Source organism: Leptonychotes weddellii, chromosome 11 (assembly GCF_054177405.1).
Source record: "Leptonychotes weddellii isolate Sample4059 chromosome 11, ASM5417740v2, whole genome shotgun sequence".
Classification (NCBI taxonomy): Eukaryota; Metazoa; Chordata; class Mammalia; order Carnivora; family Phocidae; genus Leptonychotes; species Leptonychotes weddellii.
Window position 1 is genome coordinate 79,141,759 of NC_138379.1, and position 23,031 is coordinate 79,164,789.

The 23,031-nt window shown below is 41.8% G+C and overlaps 1 long non-coding RNA gene across 1 annotated transcript in view; it reads left to right on the forward strand.

Moving 5' to 3' along the window:
- Window positions 1-22,451, forward strand: part of LOC145716297 (uncharacterized) — a 35,260-nt gene extending 12,809 nt beyond the window's left edge. Inside the window, exon 3 of the long non-coding RNA XR_014138888.1 lies at window positions 21,855-22,451. This is a non-coding gene — a long non-coding RNA (uncharacterized LOC145716297). The remainder of the gene's footprint in view (window positions 1-21,854) is intronic.
- The last annotated feature ends 580 nt before the right edge of the window (window positions 22,452-23,031 follow it).

Genomic DNA, 23,031 nt, shown 5'->3' on the forward strand with positions numbered 1-23,031 from the left:
GAAACAAATAATACATTATATGTTAAAAAAAAAAAGGAGAAGATAGCAGGAAGGGAAAAATGAAGGGGGGGAATCGGAGGAGGAGATGAACCATGAGAGACTATGGACTCTGAGAAACAAACCGAGGGTTCTAGAGGGGAGGGGGGTGGGGGGATGGGTTAGCCTGGTGATGGGTATTAAAGAGGGCACATACTGAATGGAGCACTGGGTGTTATACGCAGACAATGAATCATGGAACACTACATCAAAAACTAATGATGTAATTAATGTATGGTGATTAACATAACATAATAAAAAAGGTCTTTAGTCAGTTGCATTTATGCAATTTCATTTGGCTGATCTTTTTCACAGAACTGACCAATTTTTTAAAATATATTATTTTTAAAAATTTTAATTCCCATGTAGTTAACATAGAGTGCTATATTAGCTTCAGGTGTACAATTTAGTGACTCAACAATTTTATATGTTACTCAGTGCTCAACATAAGTGTACTCTTTAATCCCCATCACCTCACCCACCTCCCCTCTGGTACCATCAGTTTGTTCCCTATAGTTAAGAGTCCTGTTTTTTGGTTTGTCTCTTTTTTCCTTTGTTCATTTGTTTTGTTTCTTAAATTTCACATATGAGTGAGATCATATGACATTTGTCTTTGTCTGATTGACTTATTTCACTTAGCACTATACCCTCAGATCCATCCAAGTTGTTGCAAATGGCAAGATTTCATTCTTTTTTATGGCTGACTAGTATTCCATTGTATGTATATACCACATCTTCTTTATCCACTCATCCATTGAAGGACATTTGGGCCACTTCCATATCTTGGCTATTGTAAATAATGCTGCAATAAACATAGGGTGCATATATCTCTTTGACTTAGTGTTTTTGTGTTTTCGGGTAAATATCCAGTAGCAGAATCTGACCAGTTGTTTTGATATTACATAGACATTTTGAAGATATATGTCTGCTTGTAATTATTAAATAATTAACTTTGTATGTAACATATGCTATTTTTATATTTTTTTAAAAAGCCTAGATGCTTAAAAGACAACTCATTAAATTATTCATTCAGCTCCAACGTAAGGACTTTATTTTAAATCAGTTAAGGAAGAATGATACCACCTTTAATCTTAAAAGGGTAAAGGAGACCATCTTTAGTCTTAAAAGGATAGTGAAGTGGGGCGCCTGGGTGACTCAGTAGGTTAAGTTGCTGACTCTCGATTTCGGCTCAGGTCATGATCTCAGGGTCCTGGGATCCAGCCCCACGTCAGGCTCCACATTCAGCAGGGAGTCTGCTTCAGGATTCTCGATCTCCCTCTGTCCCTCCCCCCTGCTTGCTCAGTCTCTCTCTCCAAAATCAATAAATAAATCTTTTAAAAATAATAAAAAGATTGCAAAGAGCAGAATTATTTCAGTTTAGTGTAAGGAAGAGAGTATCTCAGGGACCCATAGAGCTATAAAGAGACCCTCACTAGGTAAGTTCCACACAGAAATTAAAAAATAAAAATAATAGAAGGGATACTTTCTTTAGAGGATATTGTCTTCAAAATAATGGATAAAATAAAAGTGGCTCCTAGGAAACCAAAGGAAGTAGCAGGCCAAAAAAGCCTACTAACATAGGGGGATTATTAATCAGATGTTGTTTAAAATCCTTGTGAGAATAAGCATTGTGCCCAAGAGGTTTGCACTAAAGTTACCCACAAGCACAGAAAAGGAAACACTTCATGTGCTTAGTCCATATTTCCTCTCTTCTGTTCTATATTTTAGCATTTAAAAAATCAACATATTTCAATAGTATGCTTTAATTTAAAAATAAATATTACATACTATAAATGATATTTTATTTAGCATCTTCAATTTCCTTGAAAGCTATCAACAGGCAAAGTGGGTTTTTTAGGGTCCTTCCACCTAAATCCTCAACCTATAATAAATACGGTCTAACTGCACTCATAGTTTTTAAAAAGATTTTATTTATGTATTTGAGAGAGAGAGAGAGTACAAGCAAGGGGAGCGGCAGGCAAAGGGAGAAACAGGCTCCCACTGAACAGGGAGCCCGACACGGGGCTCGATCCCAGGACCCTGGGATCATGACCTGAGCCGAAGGCAGATGCTTAACCGACTGAGCCACCCAGGCACCCCATTAATTTATATTTAGATTTCATAAAATTTACAGTTGAAAAAGTAGATTCACATATCCAAGTTGTTCCAAACATACTTAGAAATTTTCCAATACATAAATGGAGTATTTGTTTTAAAATTTATATTTAAATAAATCAAACATATATCCATTTTAAAAGTAAGTTTCTTGGTCTTACTAGCCACATTTCAGGGGCTCAAAAGCACACAGGCTGGTGGCCACCCTATTGGAGAGCACTGCTTTAAAACCTCCCAGGACTGACCAGCCCAAGATCCCCCACTAAGCCTCAACCTAGTGTAACGGAAAAGCTGAGTGGCCCCACGGTCTGTCTTCCCTCCCTATTGGCTTCCTGCTCCTGGAAGAACTCTGATGAATCTGGACCCTCTCCTGTACCTGCTCTTTACTGCTGCGCCATCAGCCACCTCCTCTTGTCCAGAGCCACCTGTCACTGATGGGCCTCCCAATGATGGTGGGGGTGGCGGAAGGCCCCCATCAGGGACAGTGGTGCCCACCACCTCTGCCTCCCCTCACCCTACCCCACCGCCTAAAACCAGAACCACCTCACAGTGCTGGACTCCTGCTTCTATAGTATTAAGATGGAGATGACGTCAACCAGCTGTTTTTAAGAACCTGAGGCCAATTCATGTTGGTGTATTGTCAGAACTGAAGTTTACATTCACCACGTATCTTCCTGTGTTTACTGTGCTTCCCTTTTTTTGAGGGATAAAGGAGAGAGGACCTGATTTTGATGAGGCATGGAGGGGAGGGGAGGATTTGCAGTCGTGCATGAGAGAAGAGTGGAAGTCAGGAGGGGAGAATGGTAGGAGCAGCTGAAAGTGCCGGAGGCTCCAGGAGGAGGGCGATGGAGCCACAAACGCCCCTCTATTCTCTGCTGGAGCCAAGCAGTCTGAACGCTGTGGTCTGGCTCCTCTCCCCCATTTACCCTTAACCCCTAGCAGAGTCTGATACTTGAGCTTAATATCTAAAGCTATTGTGGCTAGTATTTTATTTTTTTAGATTTTATTTATTTATTTGTCAGAGAGAGAGAGAGAAAGAGAGAGTGCACAAGCAGGGGAGTGGCAGGCAGAGGGAGAAGCAGGCTCCTTGCTGAACAACGAGCCCGATGAGGGACTCAATCCCAGGACCCTGGGATCATGACCTGAGCCGAAGGCAGACGCCTAACCAGCTGAGCCACCCAGGGGATCTGTGGTTAGTAGTACGAGGCTATATATCAACCATTAAATACTTGGTTGGGTAGCAGGATTGACAAAGGAAGTGTTGAAACCCATCCTAAGGGACAGGGTTTCTCACCCTGAAGCCTGAAGGGGATCCTGACCTGAACCCTTGTAGATGGGGTCCTGCTCTCTGCCCTGACTCTCAGATAGACAAATACAAGAGCCAAGAAATGAACTTGGGAAAACACATTATCTATCCTATTCCTTCAAGGCAACCTGCAGCCCAAAGAGTCAGATTCAGGTAGCCAATACAGTTGACCCTTGAACGACACAGATTCGAACTGCGGGTCCACTTATATGTGGATTTTTTTTTTCCAGTGAAGAGAATACTGTCAATTTGTATTTTCTCTTCCTTATGATTTTATGTTTTAGTATTTTCTTTTCTCTGGCTTATTTACTTTCTTGTAAGAAAACAGTATAGAATACATTTGACATACAAAATACGGGTTAATCGATTGTTTGTGTTATCAGTAAGGCTTCTAGTCAACATTAGTAGTTAAGTTTTTGGGGGGTCAAAGCTTACATGCAGATTTTCAACTGCACAGGGATATTAGCACTCTTAGCCCCTGCATTATTCAAGGGTCAACTCTATTTTTCGGATGAATTACAAGAAAGAAGAAAGGAATGAATGGATAAGCAAAATGTGGTCCATACATACAATGAAATATTACTCAGCCTTAAAAAGGAAAGAAATTCTGACCTTTGCCACAGTGTGGATAAACCTGGAAGACATTAGGCTAAGTGGAATATCCGGTCCCAAATGGGCACACAGTGTATGATTCCACTCCTACGAGGTAGCTAGAGAAGTCAACTTCATAAAGATAAAAATTAGAAAGGTAGTTGCCAAGAGCTGAGGGAAGGGGCCATGGGGAGCTATGGTTTAGTGGTTACAGAGTTTCGGTTTTATAAAACGAAAAGAATTCTGGACATGGGTAGTGGTGTTCATTGCACAATGGGGAGGATATAATCAGTACCCCTGAACTATACACTTTTATGTAAATTTTGTGTGTATTTTACCAAATTATTTTTATTTTTATTTTATTTTATTATGTTATGTTAATCACCACACATCATTCATTTTTGATGTAGTGTTCCATGATTCATTGTTTGCGTTTAACACCCAGTGCTCCATGCAGTACGTGCCCTCCTTAATACCCAACACCAGGCTAACCCATCCCCCCACCCCCTCCCCTCTAGAAGGCTCAGTCGGTTAAGCATCTGCCTTCGGCTCGGGTCATGATCCCAGGGTCCTGGGATCCAGTCCCGGGGTATTTTTATTTTTTTTAAAGATTTTATTTATTTGAGAGAGAGAGACCATAAGCAGGTAGAGGGGTAGGGAGAGAGGGAGAAGCAGGCTCCCCGCTGAGCAGGGACCCGGACGGGGCTGGATCCCAGGACCCTGGGATCATGACCCGAGCTGAAGGCAGACACTTAACTGACTGAGCCATCCAGGCACCGCTTACCAAATTTTTTTTTAAGAAGAAGAAAATCCCTAGGCTTTTCAGTATGCACAATTTCTAGCACCATTTAAAGAGTCTCTCTCTATTTTTTTGTCTTTGTTCTGGTAACAGCTCTTACTAAGCAGTTAAACAAGTTCCTGACTTGACTGTTCTTTGGGTTCCTTACCCCTAAAATGGGAAAGATCCTTTTTATTATGCAAGTGCTTCTTTTGAAGTATAATTGGACCTTCTCTTAAAGGCCGACTGAATAAAACCCTTCTTCTCTTTTTCTGCTGCCCCACTCTCACAAAAGAAGGAAGGAGAATTGATCATGAAGCCAGAACGTGGTGTTGTTCTGCTAAGATTCATACTCCCCCCTGCAGTACTTAGGGACTGCCTTAGGGACTTGGAGAAGAAATGCCCGGTGCGACTGGATGCGGGTAGAAAACTGCACTAGGGATCCCAATACAAGTGTCTACCCATGATCAGGGCATCTTACTGAACAACTTCTGATCCCCAGGAAGAGGCCTGGGAAAGTTGTGATTCCTCTAGAACTCCTAACTTCACTTCTCAGATCCTTTTACTAAATCTCCCATAAGGCAGAGTCTTCCTATCCTCATGCCAGACTATCTCCTTATTTGAAAATCAGTCACCAAGGCAACTGGTGAAGGCACCAGAACAGAGTGGTAAAGAGGAACCTGGAAGACCTAGTTTGGGACTCCTGTTCTGCTACTCAGTAGCTGTGGGTCCTTGGCTACATCGCGAAGCCTCAAAAACCTTCATATTCTCACAGTAGAATGGGGATGAGAGTAACCTGTAATTTGCTATCACAAATGTCCAGTGCACTTTGTCAGAAGTGTTCAATACGTGTTCAGATTTATTCATTAAGATGACCTCCAGCATAGGAAAATGTGGGCGGAGAAGATTTTTAGCCGTGGTTCCAGACTCTGCTTAACACCATCCTCTGTATCTGTGGTCCAAACCCTTTCACTGATGCTCCATAAGCCCTTTTGCAAGCACCCACTGTGTTGTCGGTCTGTCTCCACAGGTTCCTAACGCTGTTTTATCCCATAATGCTTTCTTCATCTCCGAGAGAACTCCTTGTGTTTCCTTTTCTTTACCTCTTACAAAGTATCATCAAAGGTTGGGATGAATCACAGCAGTCTGGCTTGAGAACTGGTCGATGTATAAAGTCCAAATCTAATACAGCCCCAGATGATGTCGGTAGTGAATTATTCATGCAGTCTAATGAGGAATGTGAGCGCATTTGTAGTCAACCAACAACTTTCCTCTGACCAACACAAAGCACATCTGAAACAGGTCGCAGTGATCTCACTTCACCAGATGGGAAACCAAGCCCCAGGGATGCAAAAGGACTAAACCAAGTTGAACAAGCAATGTAGATTCAGATGTCAAAATGTTTCTATAGGGGCTCAAGACTAAATAGGAAGTCCCCACCCACTCCTTCTCCTACCCTGATTTCCTGTAGGATAAATCGTATTATTTTTTAAGAGAAACACATTGGTGAAAGAAAAACACCGCCATATGAGGACACATGATTAACCCAAATGCTAACAGGATACAAACTCAACTGGAGGGAGAGCAGAAGCAGCCAAGGGTGAGCTAAAGCCAGGACCCGATCTGTGCTTCCTAACCTGGCAGCCAAGGCCCTTGGTGATCCAGCCCCAGCCTATTTTGCCAGCCTCGGCATTCCCCCACTCCCTAACTGGAACCTGAAACCCTTTGTAACATCCGTACTAAACTCCCCAAACTCCCAGTATCTCATAGCTGCCTGACTGCACATCCTTACCTTCCACCACTCTACACTTCCTGTCTTATTTCTTCCTCTCCTTCCATCTGGCCTGAGCATCCGTGCATCCGGGAATACTTTCCAGCCCTCCTTCGCCCCTCTTAGAGGATTCCCCTCCTCTGCATTCCCATGGTACCCTGCACATACCCCTGCAGAGTATCTCATACTGTATTCACATAACCTGCTTTCTCACCAGACTGAGAGCTCCGTTGGAGTGGACACCGTATCTTAAGTGCCTGGCACATCCTGGGCCTTCAATAAATGTGTGTTAAGGGAATCGATATTGTTTCTAGCTCTCCGAAATCTAAGAACTTCTTGCTTGATTTCTTTTTCTTTCACGAATGGCTAACAATTCTGCACCTGCCACCCCCACAGAGTAAGGAAATGGCCTAGAAGACTTGTTATATGGACTCAGTGTGAGTCACCTAAATTTAAAAAGAATGCTAGATTGCTGGACTCAAAAGTATGTTCAGAGGTCATTGTATACACTCCCATCAGCACCAATGTGAATTTTCCAGAAATCTGAAAATATTTCAGTAATGAAAAGCCACAAAAGACAATCATCTGCATTAGACATAAGGGCACATTAAGCTTCAAGTGGGCTCGAATGGCATGTTCAGATAAGTTTGGCTTTCAAGAATCAAGAACAAAGCTTCCAACTTGTTACTCCTTCATGTCGAAACATGTAAGTGTATAGAAAGTAATGTAATTCATATGCCTATGATTCACTTGCTTTTCATTCATCAAATGCTTAGCTGCAAGAGTGTGCTTGACGCCTGTGTAAGCTTCCTTTTCTTGACAAGAAAGTTTGTTTTTTGGGAGATAACTCACATCTTAAAATTTGGGTACTTATAGGGAAATTCCAAGCCTATTAAGTCAAAGAGTCTTGTCAGTCAGCCCTGAAACTTTTTCCCAATACGGGTTAGACGAAATAGGTCACTGGCTAATTGAATTTCCCAAGAGATTAGTGATCAACATCAGAACTTCTAAGCTTTTCCCAATTTGCTGTTCACTCTTAATTGGTTTCAGATTTATGGCACGAGGCTAAAATGTGTAAAAACGGTCAAAGGCCTTGGAAAAGAAAAACAGTCAACTAAAATCGTGATCATTTTGAAAAGTCGTAAGAATGGATCCATTCAAATCATGAACTGCATTATTACCTATGTGAAAACCCCATAGTCAACTTTTAATGCCTTAAAATCCTGCTGTACAGGAAAGGGCTGAGGTCTTTCTTTTTTGTTCCTTTGTGCTGTGGCGTTCAAGACCAAGAATATGAAAATCAAATCTTCAAATGAAAGTCAGAAGTTGGTGTCAGATTACTAGCTATGACTGAAACAAAATAAAACAAAACAAAAAAACCCCCCAAGATCCCAGACTCTAGGGTAAGGCCGATACCTCTAAATAAACATGATGTCCAGAACTGGTGTCTGAATCATAAGGCTGACTGAGTCAAGAGAAGCAGAGGTCAATCAGACTCATGCTGAGCAAAGAAAGCCCCTCAGGTTGTAATCTTGGGCTGAACCAAAGGAACATCAGTAGATTCAGATCAGTTAGAATTACAGAGACTCTAGAAATCTAAGAACCCACCCATGCCCACTTTGTGATGCTCCGGCCTGTGTTTGAACCCTTCTGGACTCACAAAGCCCTTTTCCTCAGCTGGTCCATAGCACAGATGACTCTTCATGCTAGAAGATTCTCCTTATATTGAATCAATGTTCACCTCAGTGTTTCTTCTACCCATGGTTCCTTTTGAGCTCTACACAATACATTGAATCCTTTTATCTCACCTACTTCGGAGTGTTAAGCCCTAGGTGTTGAGATCTTCTTGATTCTTCTTTTCTCCAGATAGAAGCTTCTCAGATCCTTCTACTTTTCCTTATGTGATGTGGCTTCAAGTCTTTTCACTTTCTTGGTTGTTTTTCTTTGAAAATCCTTCTCTTTGTCACTTGATCCCTTAAGTGTGTCAATTAGAATAAATGCATGGACCTCTTTGTGCTCAGACCTTGAGAAATCCATGATGAAGTCATAGTATCTTTAAAGTGAATAGTAGATACATATTTTTTGGGAGGTTTCTCCTCCTGTAGTCAACACATGTGATATGTCTGTTCTTATTACATCTAAGAGGCATGTTCGTAGGCATTTGTTTACTGGAAAATTCCCTTCTCAATATTTTCAAATTCTTACAGACTGTTGAGCAAAAGATCCTGCCTGAAACCACATTTAAATCCTAACATCAAGTGCAGGCCATACAATTCAAGGACAAATAAACCCCAAATGAAAATAAGGAGGAAAGAGACCGTATGTTATTCAAGAGCAACATGAAACATCATTGTTTCATGTGAGTATAAGTGGAAGAGGTTGGGAGTTTCAGGGTAGGAATAATTAAGGGAAAAAGAGCCTTACTGGTTTATTTTTCCACGGAGAAAGCCAGATTGAGTAGAAACAAGGTATACGGACCTTGGGTATACACACACACACACACACACACACAGAATTAATCAAGAAGAGAATGTGCAACTATATCAATATGTTGTTATTTTTATGGTTATTTATTGAACTTTATTTGTCTATGCAACAGAGAACAGTCCATAGGTTCCATGGGAAAGGTTTGCATGACATAAACTGTAGCAGAAAACAGATGGTCATCTGATCTTAATAACTGTGTTTAAACAGAGCTGAACTACTATTAGTGATACCGTCAGTGATGGTTTATTTGGGAAGCACGGTAAAGGGACTTTCACCCTCATGGGATATTTTTTCTTTCAATGTTTCCGATTGTCCACACAACAGTGGAAACATCTGGATACAAACTGAACCTTTTAGTCCATCCTCTGCCTGTAGCTGGTATGTGCAGTGTCAAGCAACTGAGTGCTAGGAAAGAGGTTGCAACTGACTAATTTAGAGATACATAGATTGCTAGATCTGAGTAATTATTCAATGGTTGGTCAGTAGAGACATCTCACTGGGACAAATTACAAATCTAACACGGCACTGGGTCTGTTAAGACTCTACTTGTTTCCTCATTGCTTACAAGGGGATGAACTTTGTTATTTGATCACAGCCTATACTTCTGAACTCATCTGCGCTTCTTTTCACTCAGTGGATTCTACAATCCAACTACATAAGTGATGCACCAATTTAAAAGTGCTTATGCTTAAATAAATAAATGAATAAATAAATATTAATAAATAAAAGTGCTGTGCTAGTTCATGATTTCAACCTGTCTTTGCTCAAGTGCATTCTCCCTGCTATGTTTTTCTTCCAGTTCTGCTGTCTGATAAACTCTATACTCCCATCCATCTTTAGGATCATACTCATGTATTAACTCCTTCGGAGAAGCCTTTGATGACTTCCCTGTATTGAACGAGGTATTTCCTCCACTATGCTTCTACCCGGCATCCCACAAGAGTTGCTAACACACTTACCTTTGTCATTATTTGTCCACACATCTCTCTTATTGGACAGTGAGCAGAGGGGTAGGCATGTCTTTTTCATCTGTGACTCCCTTATGCCTACAATAGTGTCTGACGTGTCACTGGTACTCTACAGATGATATTTGAATGAATTAATTCCAATTTACACTCTTCTTCCTCAATGAGAGAATTTTTTTAAATTTTTTTTTTTGATGTAGTGCTCCATGATTCATTGTTTGCATATAACACCCAGTGATCCATGCAGTACGTGCCCTCTTTAATACCCATCACCAGGCTAACTCATCCCTTCACTCTCCTCCCCTCTAGAATCCTCAGTTTGTTTCTCAGAGTCCATAGTCTCAATGAGAGAATTTTTATCTGAATAATTTTGGGTCCTCGTTCAATGACTCACTCCCGCTATATAGATGACAGCTAACAGTATATATTTCAATCCAATATTGATTTTATTATGTAAATTTAAATAATAATGTGCTCAACCAACTTCAATTCATTGACTGTAAATTTTACATTTCATTTTTTTATGCAACTGCACAGATGACACATTTTATAGTACTTGAATTATTATTCACAAAATACACTTCAGTAAGTGTGTAGCTGTGATATGTGGCTTATGAGCATGCCTGAACTCTCTTTAGGAATTTTTCAATCTCTCTAGAATACACGATACCAAAAAAATACAGTGAATGTTAAATACCTAGTGACCTTCACAGAAGATATGCTCATGGCATGAAAAGCTATAAAAGGATTATAGAATGTCCTATTCACCTATTTAATTCTGGGCAATAAAGAATTTTCATCGTGTCTTTTTTGCTTTATATTTCATTATTTGGTAAAAAAACAATTTCTCATGTTATTGTTTGGAGTGTGTGCCTGTGTGTAGTAACATCCATATTATATATTTATATGTATATTTCATCTATAGTGGGTATATATACACACATATACATCTATATACATGTATATACATGTAAATATACATTTGTATTCGTTGAAACAGAAACAACCCCCTCACCCCAATTTTACCCGTGCCCCCTTGAAACATGCCAACATTTTTCATTTCCTGACCAAAACTGTCAGTATAAAATGGACACTGTGGAATGAAGGGTAATACAGGAATACTTTCACCAGGGTTAAGGGTACCAGATAATGAAACTAGCTCCTGGGATAAGCATATTTATTGGGTTTGTTATGTATCAAATGTAACAAAAGTAGAGGATCTGAAGAACACCCTGTGTGGTTCTTTTCACACCCTTTGATCACACAATTCCTCTTTAATTCAGATGCAGTAGAGAGCTTAAGTGGCTTCATTGATGTGTTAAGTGTGGAATGATTTTTGTATAAAATAAAAAAGGCTCCATTATGTGTCCAGAAAAGCCTGTGTGTGCTTGTTTATTGAGACAGGAAGTTGGTTTCCCACACAGAACAACAGTTCTGCAATGCTGAAGCATTGTGTCTGAAAGAGGAGTAAAGGAAACTTAATTTTCTACCTGGCAGAAATCGGCTTCTGGAGGAAGGGACAGACAATGTGGTTGGGTTTCCACTGAATGAGAGGACTTGATTGATTTTCAGAAAAGGCGCCACTCCACGTAGAGGGAGGTTGCCTGCCATACTTTTGTTAGGAAAACGCACATTTTATAACAGGCTCCCGTTTTTGTGCCATGCTTAAAGTGATGCATGGCAGTGAGCTCTTGTCCACCCCTCCTCAGGTCAGCAGGTTGGGGCGGGGGGGAAGGAATTTTCTCTCCTATATTTGTCTTGAGGTTGATTTTTATTGTTGTTTTCCCCTGAAATTGGTTGTCATTCGCATTTGCTCTTTGGGTTTTTTGTTTTGTTTTTTACTAACATGGAGAATGCCTCTGAGACTTTCCCTGGTGAAATTTAAAAAGTTTAAATATTTAGGTATGGATATAGTTCTTATCTGCTAGGAGTGGATCTTTGTCTTGTCGGAAGCCCATGGAATAAACCCTACACTGTGGTCACGGGATGAAGAGGAGCGAGATTAGAATCCATTTCAGTTTTATATTCCAAAGCCCAGCTGTTTTTCTCTATACCATGCCGCCTCAAGCTATATAAGGTAGCTAGATTCTAGCCATCCTTCCCATGGCTCATGTAATCCCATTGTCTACCCTCATGCTTATTGTCGTTGTCATCCTCCTCTTCAGTCTCATTAGGAACCAGTGTAAAGGCTTATGTTTCTCAGCTGGGAATTGTTCTAGGAGAACATATGACATAGTAGTTTCCCTGAACGGTTTTCTAATCTGAAGCAGACAACAGGGAAGTGGACCTAATGAGAAAAATGTATGTAGAATAGAATGAGCCCAGGGAATTTTTCCATTGGTAATATTTACCTTATTAATATTGCAGCAATAAGTGAATTTTCAGGGTGAAAAGCTCAGTAGAGGATAGTGATAGCACTTTCATGTTCAAGATAGCGATCATTAGGCTGCATAAACTGTGGGGGTGGAGCAGGGTTAGAAGGGTCATTTGATTGAGGCTTGGCGGGGTGAGTAAAAATAGTCAACCTTCCGGGCACAATCATATCTTCCCAGTTGATTCTTTGATTCTTCCTTGTATAATTATATCCTTTTTTGCCCATTCTTCTTTACTTTTTCCAAGCTTACGACTGGTACAGCTTCTACTTTTTCTCCCATTACACATGGGTAGATTTTTTTTTTAAACTTTATTTATTTATTTGAGAGGAAGAGCTTGAGAGAGAGAGCACGAACGGGGGAGAGGCGGGCAGAGGCAGAGGGAGAAGCAGACTCCCTGCTAAGCAGGGAGCCTGATGCGGGACTCCATCCCAGGCTCATGGATGGATTTTTTTCCCCCTTAAATTTGATGTCACAATATCCTTTTGAGTATTATAAATCTGTTTATAAAAGAACTTCAGAGTCAAGGAATTCTAGGGGTTAAGTGCTGGGGTAGGACAAGGAATATTCTTCGAGAAGGTCTTAGAATAATAGTGACAACCACTAACTTTCTTCCCTTTGGCTTTCAGAGTGAATTCTTCATCTCTGAGACACCTGGGGGGCTCAGTTGGTTGAGAGTCTGACTCTTGGTTTCGGTTCAGGTCATGATCTCAGGGTCATGAGATCAAGCCTTGCTAAGCATGGAGTCTGCTTGAGTTTCTCTTTCTCTTTCTCTCTCTCTCTAAAATAAATAAATAAATCTTTTAAAAAAGGAGAATGAATTTTTCATCTCTGACTCCTTTATTAACCTCTTCTATTTCATCGCAACTCACAGGAGCTCTGCATGGCTGTTCTCCCAGATATTTAACACCCCTTCTTCACGCACTTCTTATATTCCTCTCATGCATTTCTCATTGAGCCTCATCTCTTGGCCCCTTCATCTATCTGTGTAATGCTTGGTATGTGACTGTTGCCATGAACAAAAGGCCCTGACCAAGTCACATGGCATTTATCATGTCAGACCCCATTTTTCCTGGAGAGAATTAGTTGCTGCCCTAAAATTAATTCTCTTACCTCAATATGATTTCTGATAACCAAGGATAAAAACAAAACTATTAAAATCTCTCTTCACCCTGTGTTTATATCCCCTTCCCCCACCCCTAACCCCCAAAAAAGGATACCAGACCTTTAACACAAAAGTCATTAGTGCAGGGAAAAGATGCTCAAGTCAGGGAATCAGGGAGCTGGGCTCTGCTCCTGGTGCTATGACTGACTTCTTACAACTCAAGAACAGTTGCTTAATCTCTCCTGACCTTCAATTTCTCCATCAGAAAATTCTTTTTTTCTTTCGTTCCTTCTTCTCTCCCTCCATTCCTCCCTCCCTCCCTCCCTTCCTTCCTTCTTTCCTCCCTTCTCCCTGCCTCCCTCCCTTCCTTTCTTCCCTCCTTTCCTTTCCTTTCCTTTCCTTTCCTTCCTTCCTTCTTTTCTCTCTTCTTTCTCTTACCTCATATTTACTGAGTATCTCCATTCTCAAGGAAAAAACATAAAAACCAAATGAAACCTTGAAATGGCCACACAAGGCCATTATAACTAAATGACCAAATACAAAGGAGTAAAGTCCTTGTGCATTTGTAAAGCCCTAGATAAAACTATGATATTATTGTTATGAGAAGATGGCACTCCTACGAAGACTGGATAGTGTAGAGGTTGAGAGCTGGGGCTTTGGAATGAGAAAAATACGAGTTTTGATCCTACTAGCTGCATGACCATGGGTACATGAAAGCTCTCAAGTCAAAGTCTCCTCACCTGTAAAATACAATTTGTTAAGAAAAACACATGACTTGAAGGGCTGTTCTGAAGATTCACGGAGTGAGATTATATTTATGAAATGCTGAGCACAAATCCTTGGCGTCTAAGACATGCTAAATAACATTAGCTATTATTATCATTAGGGAAGACAGAGTAACTTGCATCATTATTATTTTTGTTCTTTGAACATAATAAAGAAAATAAAATAACAATAGTAATCCCAAAAGAAGCGAAGTTCAGTGGGGGCTAGAGGAGTCAGGACTACTCCTGGGGGTGTCTGTTCCGCTGAAGAAAGGAGTTCACGAGAGGAGAGGCGTGACTGTGCCCACACAGAGGGCCAGGAATGTAAGGCTTATAAGTCTTCTCACTTGCCAATCGCCCACCTCTTTCTATCCCTCTTAAGCATCCTTTTCTCAGTTCTTTCTGGAGCTGGTATTGCCTTATTCTGTGTATTGTCCCTGACCAGAGCTTTCTCTGGGGAAAATTAGCTGGGTGCCTTAAAAGTCTCACCTATCTTCCCGAATCTGTCAAATCCTATTCATCCTTCATGGCCTGGTTCAAATATTATCACCCTCACGGAGTCTTCCTGGGCTGCTCTACAGTGTCATTTTAGCTGCCATCTCTGTGCTCCCACCTCACTCTTAGCAACCAATAAAGTATGATTATGTTTGAGCTCATGGGTGCATATCTCTTGTGAAGATCTCTCTGTACATCCTTGTCTTGTATTAGACTGAGCTGTTGGAAGGTGGGAGTTATATTGGATGCACATTACACACTGTATCTTAATTACTTGTGCTTAGTACAGCATGGAAATAGGCAAATGAAACTGTGAATGGTTTATATTGAATTGAATTGATTTCAGTCTTGCAAAGGAAGAGGCAATGGGTCTGCTTTCCTAAGAGTTTTAAGGTTTCACTCAAATTAACTTGGGAGGACACAACCAAGGAAAGGGCCCAAGGGCCCTGAATTCCAGCTTGAATCCCCACCTCCACCACAAGCTGCCTTGGATCTCAGAGGCCCTCTACTGCTGACTAGGTGGCCCTAGGTCCCTCGAAGCTGGAATTAGAGATAACCCACGTGCAATATTTGGACTAATGCCTTGATGACATGGACTCTAGAGATCATGAGGCCACGAGAATGTTCCATTTAGCTTATTTTTGCTGTGTGCTTATCAGAGCAGAGTGCACATGTCCAGGACATTCAGATGACTGAAGTTAAAACAATTAAGGGGTGTGGAGCCTACATTTGGCTAAATGTTGTTTAAAAATTCCTTGACTAAAAAATAATCTTTCTTTTCTTCTTTCTTTCTTTTTAAAAATTTGTATAAGTTGATCTAAAAAAAATTCTTTGCAGTTCAAGTTCTTTTCCCTTTTCTGTCTCGGGGGGCCTTATCTGATTTTAATCAGCACTGGCCTAATATGATTTGAAACAGCTGAGGCTGACTGAAATGCCTGTTTAAAAAAAAAAAGATATCTTAAGTTGGAACTATTGGAACTACCTACGGACTCCTCTTGTCCAAGGCTGTATGTGCTATTGTGTGCAAATATTGGGGATTACGAATTTACCCTTAAAACATTTCAGTGCCCTGCAGAGTTTTCTCAGCAATTTTAAAGTCCTGTTAACCATAATACAGCCAGTTCTTGATTATCCACAAAAAAGGAAATGAATAGTGGCACAGATAATCCGAAACAGAAAAACAATCAAAATGTTTCTTATATTTTACTTTGGAATGCTTTGTATGGCTTTTGGGGATTCAGATTTTCCTTCCCAGTGATGTTCTGCTCAGGAAAAAGTTGAAATGAGTTTGCATTCCCTAAGCCCACACTAAATAGCTGAGGGGGTATGTGGCCCAGCCACATGCTGGGTGGCAGGGAGAAGGCAGCCTGAATCTGAGGGGCAAGAATTCCACTGATAAATCTAGAAGTGGAAAATGCCCCTATGAATAATGAAGCGCTGACTGGAATATAATTCAGTCTTATAAATTAGTGTGGACAATTTTCCAGCCCACATTTTTTAAAAAATCAGGCTATCCTCTTTAGAGAAGTTACCCTGGCAGTAAAAATAAATGACCTCAACGTTCTTCATTGTTCACAGTTCATTGACACTGGCGCCATGTGAAGGAGTCAGGACCCTATTGCTAAGGCGACGGGGAGTCAGTCCTCAACTCATGTCCTCCAGCTCCATCCTACAACTACCTCCAGTTGAACATGTAGGTTTATAAAATGCCAGATTATGTACTAAGTATTGTATCATTTACTAAGGTAGTTACCATTATTGGTCCTGTTCTACAGATGAGAAAACTAAAGCTCAGACAGGTTCATTACTAATTTAACGTCACAGACCTAGTCACTGGGAGAGGCTAACTTCCAGCTCAGGACTATCTCATCTAGGTTGGGATAGGATGAGAAAAAACCCAGAAAGAATTTTAAAAAGAAGGTTTAGCGAATGAATGGAAATACTCGGGTAATTACAATGTAATACGTGTCATGTTACTAAAGGACCAAGTCCATAGTGCCGTTGAGATGGACGATAATGATCAGATAGCTCTTAATCAGATTTTAGTAAGAGCTCTGAACTGGGCAGGAGGGGATTCCCAGTCTTGAGAATACCTGTGGTAGGTACACATAGGTTAGAAAACGTCAGACATGTTCAGAGAACCATGAGTTGATCTGAAAAAAGAATCTGGGGGCACCTGGGTGGCTCAGTCATTAAGTGTCTGCCTTCGGCTCAGGTCATGATCCCAGAGTCCTGGGATCAAGCCCCGCATCGGGGTCCCTCCTCAGCGGGAAGCCTGCTTCTCCCTCTCTCACTCCCCTTGCTTGTATTCCTTCTCTCGCCGTGTCTCTCTCTGTCAAATAAATAAATAATCTTAAAAAAAAAAAAAAAAGAATCTGCCCAAGGCAAAGAAATAGAAATGAAAGTGAAAGTAATGACAATAAGAAGTGTCTCAATAGCATAATAGTCTTGCCATTAAAAATATCACAGTGGGGAAGAGAGAAAAAAGAGGAAAGGGGGAAACTTTTTTTGAAACCCCTCATGTTTTCTCATGTTTTAGAAAGTGTAAACGCTCACTTTGTTATCTAGTGTAGGACAATGAGTACATCTTTCAATATTTCTAGTTCTAGGGGCAGATGAAGAAAACAGGTAAGGATAGAGTTGGTTAAGTCAAGATCACCCAATTGCCACGTGGATCCCCAAACTCATGTCTCCTGACTCTTACCTTAGTGATCTTCCACTAGCCAGGCTGGTTAGGGGCACCAGGTTAACACTTAGACCAAGCCTCCAGGAAGCCTCAGAGTAGCTTTGGGGAAGAAAGAGACTTACAAAATATAAGTTAAGGCTTAGAGGTTTTCAATGAGTTCTGGAAATTTCCACAGTCATCTTAGCTAAACCATATTCTTTTTCCTGGACAGACCATTTTGTCTGCCTTTGATTTCTTCTTTGACCTCGCTGCACCATTTACTCTGTCAAACTTGATTTTATCCGCAGTATAAAAATGCAGGAGCCATAGAGTGGTTTACCTCTATGTAACATTTTCATCTCCTGAGTCTCTGTCTCTTTAGTCTCTGGGGCTTTAGATGTTCTGTGGGCCCCATGCCTTGGCCTATGAAAAATTTCACATCACCGTGGACATGACCTCTATGAAACTGGCCTCAGAAGTCTGGGTTCCTACCACACAGCTCTACCCTTTCCTATAACAGAGGGTGCAGTTCCCCATTGCTTTCAGGACCAAGGCACTTTGGCTGCCAGGAGTGTTGACTGCTAATCTCCCAGAGCTGAGCCTTCCCTGGAACTTGCTCTCTGTCAAAGGAAACTTCCTTGGCCAAGGCCACGTGCCCTTCCAGGAGATGGCTCATATTTAATGACTGCCACAATTCCAGAGCTCTAGAATTCCCCAGGAGATCAGTTATGCTTTCTCTTGTGAATGTTCAGCCTTTCGCTTTGCCCAGTCTTCCTTCTCTGACTCTCTCAGGAGTATTGTTCCTGAAAGTATCCTAAAGAACTCCTTGTATGCAGATCTCGACTTTACGGTCAGTTTCCCAGAGAACCTGATCTATGACATTCCCATTGCCTGTACTTATTGTGACTTTTATGCTGTTGCTGTGGTCACGTGCCCTATAATGAAAGAACAGCTTGCAAACTTGGAAGGGGTCAGAGATCATGTTTTTGGTAGATTATGTACAACAGTATTCATGGAGCCAGTCCAGCCATCTTATCCCTTCTTGACCTTGAGTAAGAGATTTATTGTTCCTATGTACGTACTGGCTTCCTTTGGTTCAAAATAGATAATAGCCTATATGATGGGGTGATGGGGAAAAAAGAGCTAAACAATCCCTAGAAGACTGTTAAGTGCTGTGGGAACACTTAAACTTTGTGGTGAAAGCTCTGAAATTTAAAGCTCCATAAGACTGAGATTCTACAGAGCCCACTGCCTCGGAGGTAGATTTGAAAATACCCTTTGCTTCATTTCCTGTGGATTATGCAACCACAGAATTCCTCTGGGGACTCAGCCACACCCCAAATCCGAGCCTAAATCACTGACTTTGACATGGATTCACAGGAATTTGGCAAGGAGCTCACCCAATTTTTCTATCAAATTGGATCCAAATGTTGCCTAGGTTGGCTGAGAGTTCAGACGGAAGAGAAGGCGCGGGCCGACCCAACTGCTAAATGGTGACATTTGAAACTCAGATGAGTTTGGCTCAGCTTAAAGACAGGGAGGAAAGTTTTGAGCCATTGTGTGTGATATAAGCCCTGGTCCAACTTGAAACAGTTTCCACTTTTTTTGGTTGTGGTTTCAGATCTGCGTCTGACCCTGCGAATGCACCCAGGTCACTGCACTCATTCCGAATGCCAAGGCCAGTTCCAGAGAACTTGGGGCTCCTATGGGGTCAAACTGGGGAAGCTGGCTCTCCTCACCTGTTGCTTTAATTCCCTCTGGATCAGAGCAAGCTCTGACAAAGGGTAGAGAGAAAACTAGGGGAGCTCCTGGTTCAGCTCCTGTGAAGACTCCAACAAGCTTTGTGTGTTGCTGTCCTCATTGAATTCTCTTGTCTTTCTTCTGGGTATTCAGAAAGTGTTGGCCTCTTGCTTCCTGGAATAGTGGCAATGGCTAGCAAGCATTTGCAGCATTGGTTTGGATGAAGTTGCAAATTTGAGAAAGTTAGGTTTTGCTGCTCACATCAGATTTTCTATCACAACTTTTCCTTGAATACTTCTTTTTCTTATTCTATGTTTCCCCCCCCCCCCAAAAAAAATCCCCTACCATAATCTCCACTGTCTTCAGGCCTTGGCTTCAGATCCTCCAGACTCTCCCACCACCCCAGGATCCAACTAGTGGGCTAACCTTTCCCAAGTAGTGTCACGCGCTCTGAGCCTTTCTCCCTATTTCCAGCCCACATACTTGTCTTCACCTGATCCCTGATCACACCCTCCACTTCCCACCACCATTAAGACTCAGCTTTCATAGATCATATCTCCTAAGGCCCTAGCTGCTTAGATGAACAATATGTTATAAAATATGTATTTATGGAAAAACCCACTAAAACTGGGTCAGACTATACTTGAGTCATGACTTTGTCATCCACATGCCAACTAACATCAGATAAGACATTTAGACTCTATGAGCCTCAGTTTCCTTACCTCTAAAATAGACATTAGAAATGTTTAATTCATAGGGTCTCAGATTAAAGTTAACTTCCCTCAAAACATCTCTTGCTCTTCCAAAATAAGATGAGGTGCCCCTCCCCTCTGCTGCTGTGTCACCCTCTGATTCACTATCGTGAAGCATCTAACTTTGCATTCAAATTCCCTATTCTCTTTTCTGATGCCCACTAGCCCAAGGCTCCTGAGGGCAAGGACTATAGCTGATCACGCTTGAAGCCCAGTGGCTAACACAATGTCTAGTATGTAGCTGGTACTCAAAATATGTGTATTGAATGAATGGGCCATTGAGGGCATTTATAAATAGTAGAGATTGTTTCTCTCAGAGAGCATATTTATATTGGAACAGTGTCTTTTTTAGACCACTTCTTTCCTGGAGGAGAGACCATAATGGAAATGTCAGGTGCAGGAAGATGTTTTGGTTCTCATCTCCAAGCTGGGATCAAATGTTCTCCAGATGTGGCGAGAAGAGGAGATGGGTCTTGCTTTCTCCCTTGCCTTCCTCTTCCTCCCCTCACCCAACTCCTCTCCTGTCACAGTTTTCATGAAGCTTAAACCAGGTCCCCAGAGAAAAGCCCTATCTTGGTCAGGCCAGTAGCCTACACAGCTGTGGGCTCTGACACTGCTCTGAACAGCTCCAAATGGGGCAGAAATTTCCTAAGGGGGTGCTTGAACTGTGATATGAGGGGGAGAAGAGACGAGGAGTGGGATGCAGGGCGTCTGTAATGCAGGAGAGTCCCATGTTCACAGAGCAAAGTGATGCTGTACAGAAAGCCTGCCACTGCTAATGAGCCTGGTGAGAGCACAGGAAGGAAAACGCATTATTTCCGTTGCGCCTTTTGGGAGACAGCCTTCCATAAGCCTCGCATTTTTAGGTCTGGCGAGCAGGAGCACTGACTGCCTGACTGCCCTGTTCTGGACTATCTTTTCAAGGATGTTTCTGTAGTGAATAGGCTTGGAAGAAACAGAGAGTCTAGATCACAGGGCAGGTATGCTTACTGCCCCTTACACAAAACTTGGGTTCTCTGAGCTCAGGGCTCTTTTCCCATAATGCACCTCACAGTGTGACTAGCTATCACCTCCCCTGGCTTGGCTCTCTTCTCACTGCCCCGTGGCATCAGGGCTCAGACAGACGGTGCCATTACGCTGATATGCATGTTGCTTGCTGGGCTATGAGGAAGCAAGGACTTGGGCTCTGATACGGGAGTTTTTGTGTATTCATCCATGAAACTGTCAGGTTAACCCGTCAGGCTAACAGTAGCATCAAGTTTCAGACCTTTCACAATTCTTGACTATGCTCTGTCCTCTTTACCTAAAGGCCCTATCTCCTCTGGGAAAAGAGGAGAGAGGAAAAGAGTATCTACTTATTGAATGGCCTCTGTTTGCCATGCTGGACTAGGCTGAGCTGAGTCTTTCATACATTAACTCACTGAATCTGCACGATAACCCTCGGAATAAACGTTATCCTATCTGACAGATGAGGACTCTGGGGCTCAGTAAGGTGAAGTGACTCTCCGAGGTCACACACAGGTGACGTGTAGGCCTGTCTGCTGAGAGAGCCTCTGACTCTTCCGTTACACCATTCTAGAAAGTGCCTTCTCTGCATGTTGCATAGGTAACCAACCCAAGATAACACGAGAGATGCTAGCAAGTCTACAATCCTTTCTTTAACCAGTCTGTCATCTGCCTCATGATTTCACCCAGTTCTAGCCCTGAATGTGCTCCTATACTTCCAGCCTACTAGGGCACTTTTAATTGTTTCAATCTAATCTAGTCTTTTGCATTCTCTTTTCTAGGACCCCAACCTCTAGCCAATGTCACTCTATTACTTAACCTTGATTTCTTGACCCCCTGGCTACTGCCGTGGTTTTTTGTGTTTTGTTTTGTTTAATTTTGTTTTGTTTTGTTTTCCCCTACTCAGAAGGAAGGATGTGAAGCAATTTCTCTGATATCACTACAGAACCAACAACACTCTGCAGACTTCACAGTTCTAAAAAACCTTGTTTGGTTTTCAGATGTGACTGGAGTGGTTTGCACCGGGATGCTTAGACTCACCGTCTGCTCAAAGACGGAGCAGATATACCCACCCAGGCACCCTCCCGCTGCATACCAGCCTGCTCGGTCATATTCCAGGACTCCGTTCCTCTGCCACATTGTTTGAAGCTGTGCCTCAAGGAGTCATGAAAGCATTTGCTTGGACCTACTACCCAGCCTACCTATGGCATAAATGGGTCAAGAAATGGGCCTCTTTTTTTGTGTAGTGCCTGTTTGTTTTTCAATTGAGAGGGAAAAGCATCAGGCAGATGGAGTATAGATGTGAAGACTGGGGACAGCAAACGAGCGGTCTTTTCCATCAAGACTTTTCCATTAAGAGGGCTTGCTGGGGTTTTAAGCTCTTGAATATCACTGCTAATTCCTTTCTCTGAGGCATCAGTCCACTAGATTACCCATTTTCTTGTGGGAACTCTCATGGGGGTTGTATTTCACACATGAAAATAAATTTTGTGAATAATCTAAATGATATATCTGTTTCTTTATGGAATAGACTTAGTTTAGCAATAAACTGAGATAGCTGACATACCTATAATTCTCTGGGGGAGGAAAACTGCCACCCACCCTCCAGTCCTACAACAATTATCCAAATACTCACAACATGAATGGACCAATTAGTGGTGAATATTTTCTAATACTTATTAGCAAGACCTGGACTCAGTGTAAGCAATTTTGATACAAACAGAAAGGGATGATGAGCCTACACCATGCTTTATGGAGCTCAAGAAGGACAGTAATACATAGAAAACAATCTCTACCAGCCAGTAGGTGAGAAGACACATAGGAGCAGCGTAGACAATCTGTAGGTGCTGCGGAAGTTGTGAAAAAGGATCATGAGTCTCCTAGTTACCAAGTCTCTGAACTGTGCAGGTATCTCCAAATCCCACACCTACTTCACCCCCATGCAGCCTGCTTCAAAACCCCTCCTGCAGCTCCTCTTTCTTTCCATTCCTCATGTCAGCACCTTACTTTAAGTCTTTATCAATTTATATATTTAAATACTTAAACTCCTCACTGTCTTCTTACTGGCCTCTCCCCACCCTGAT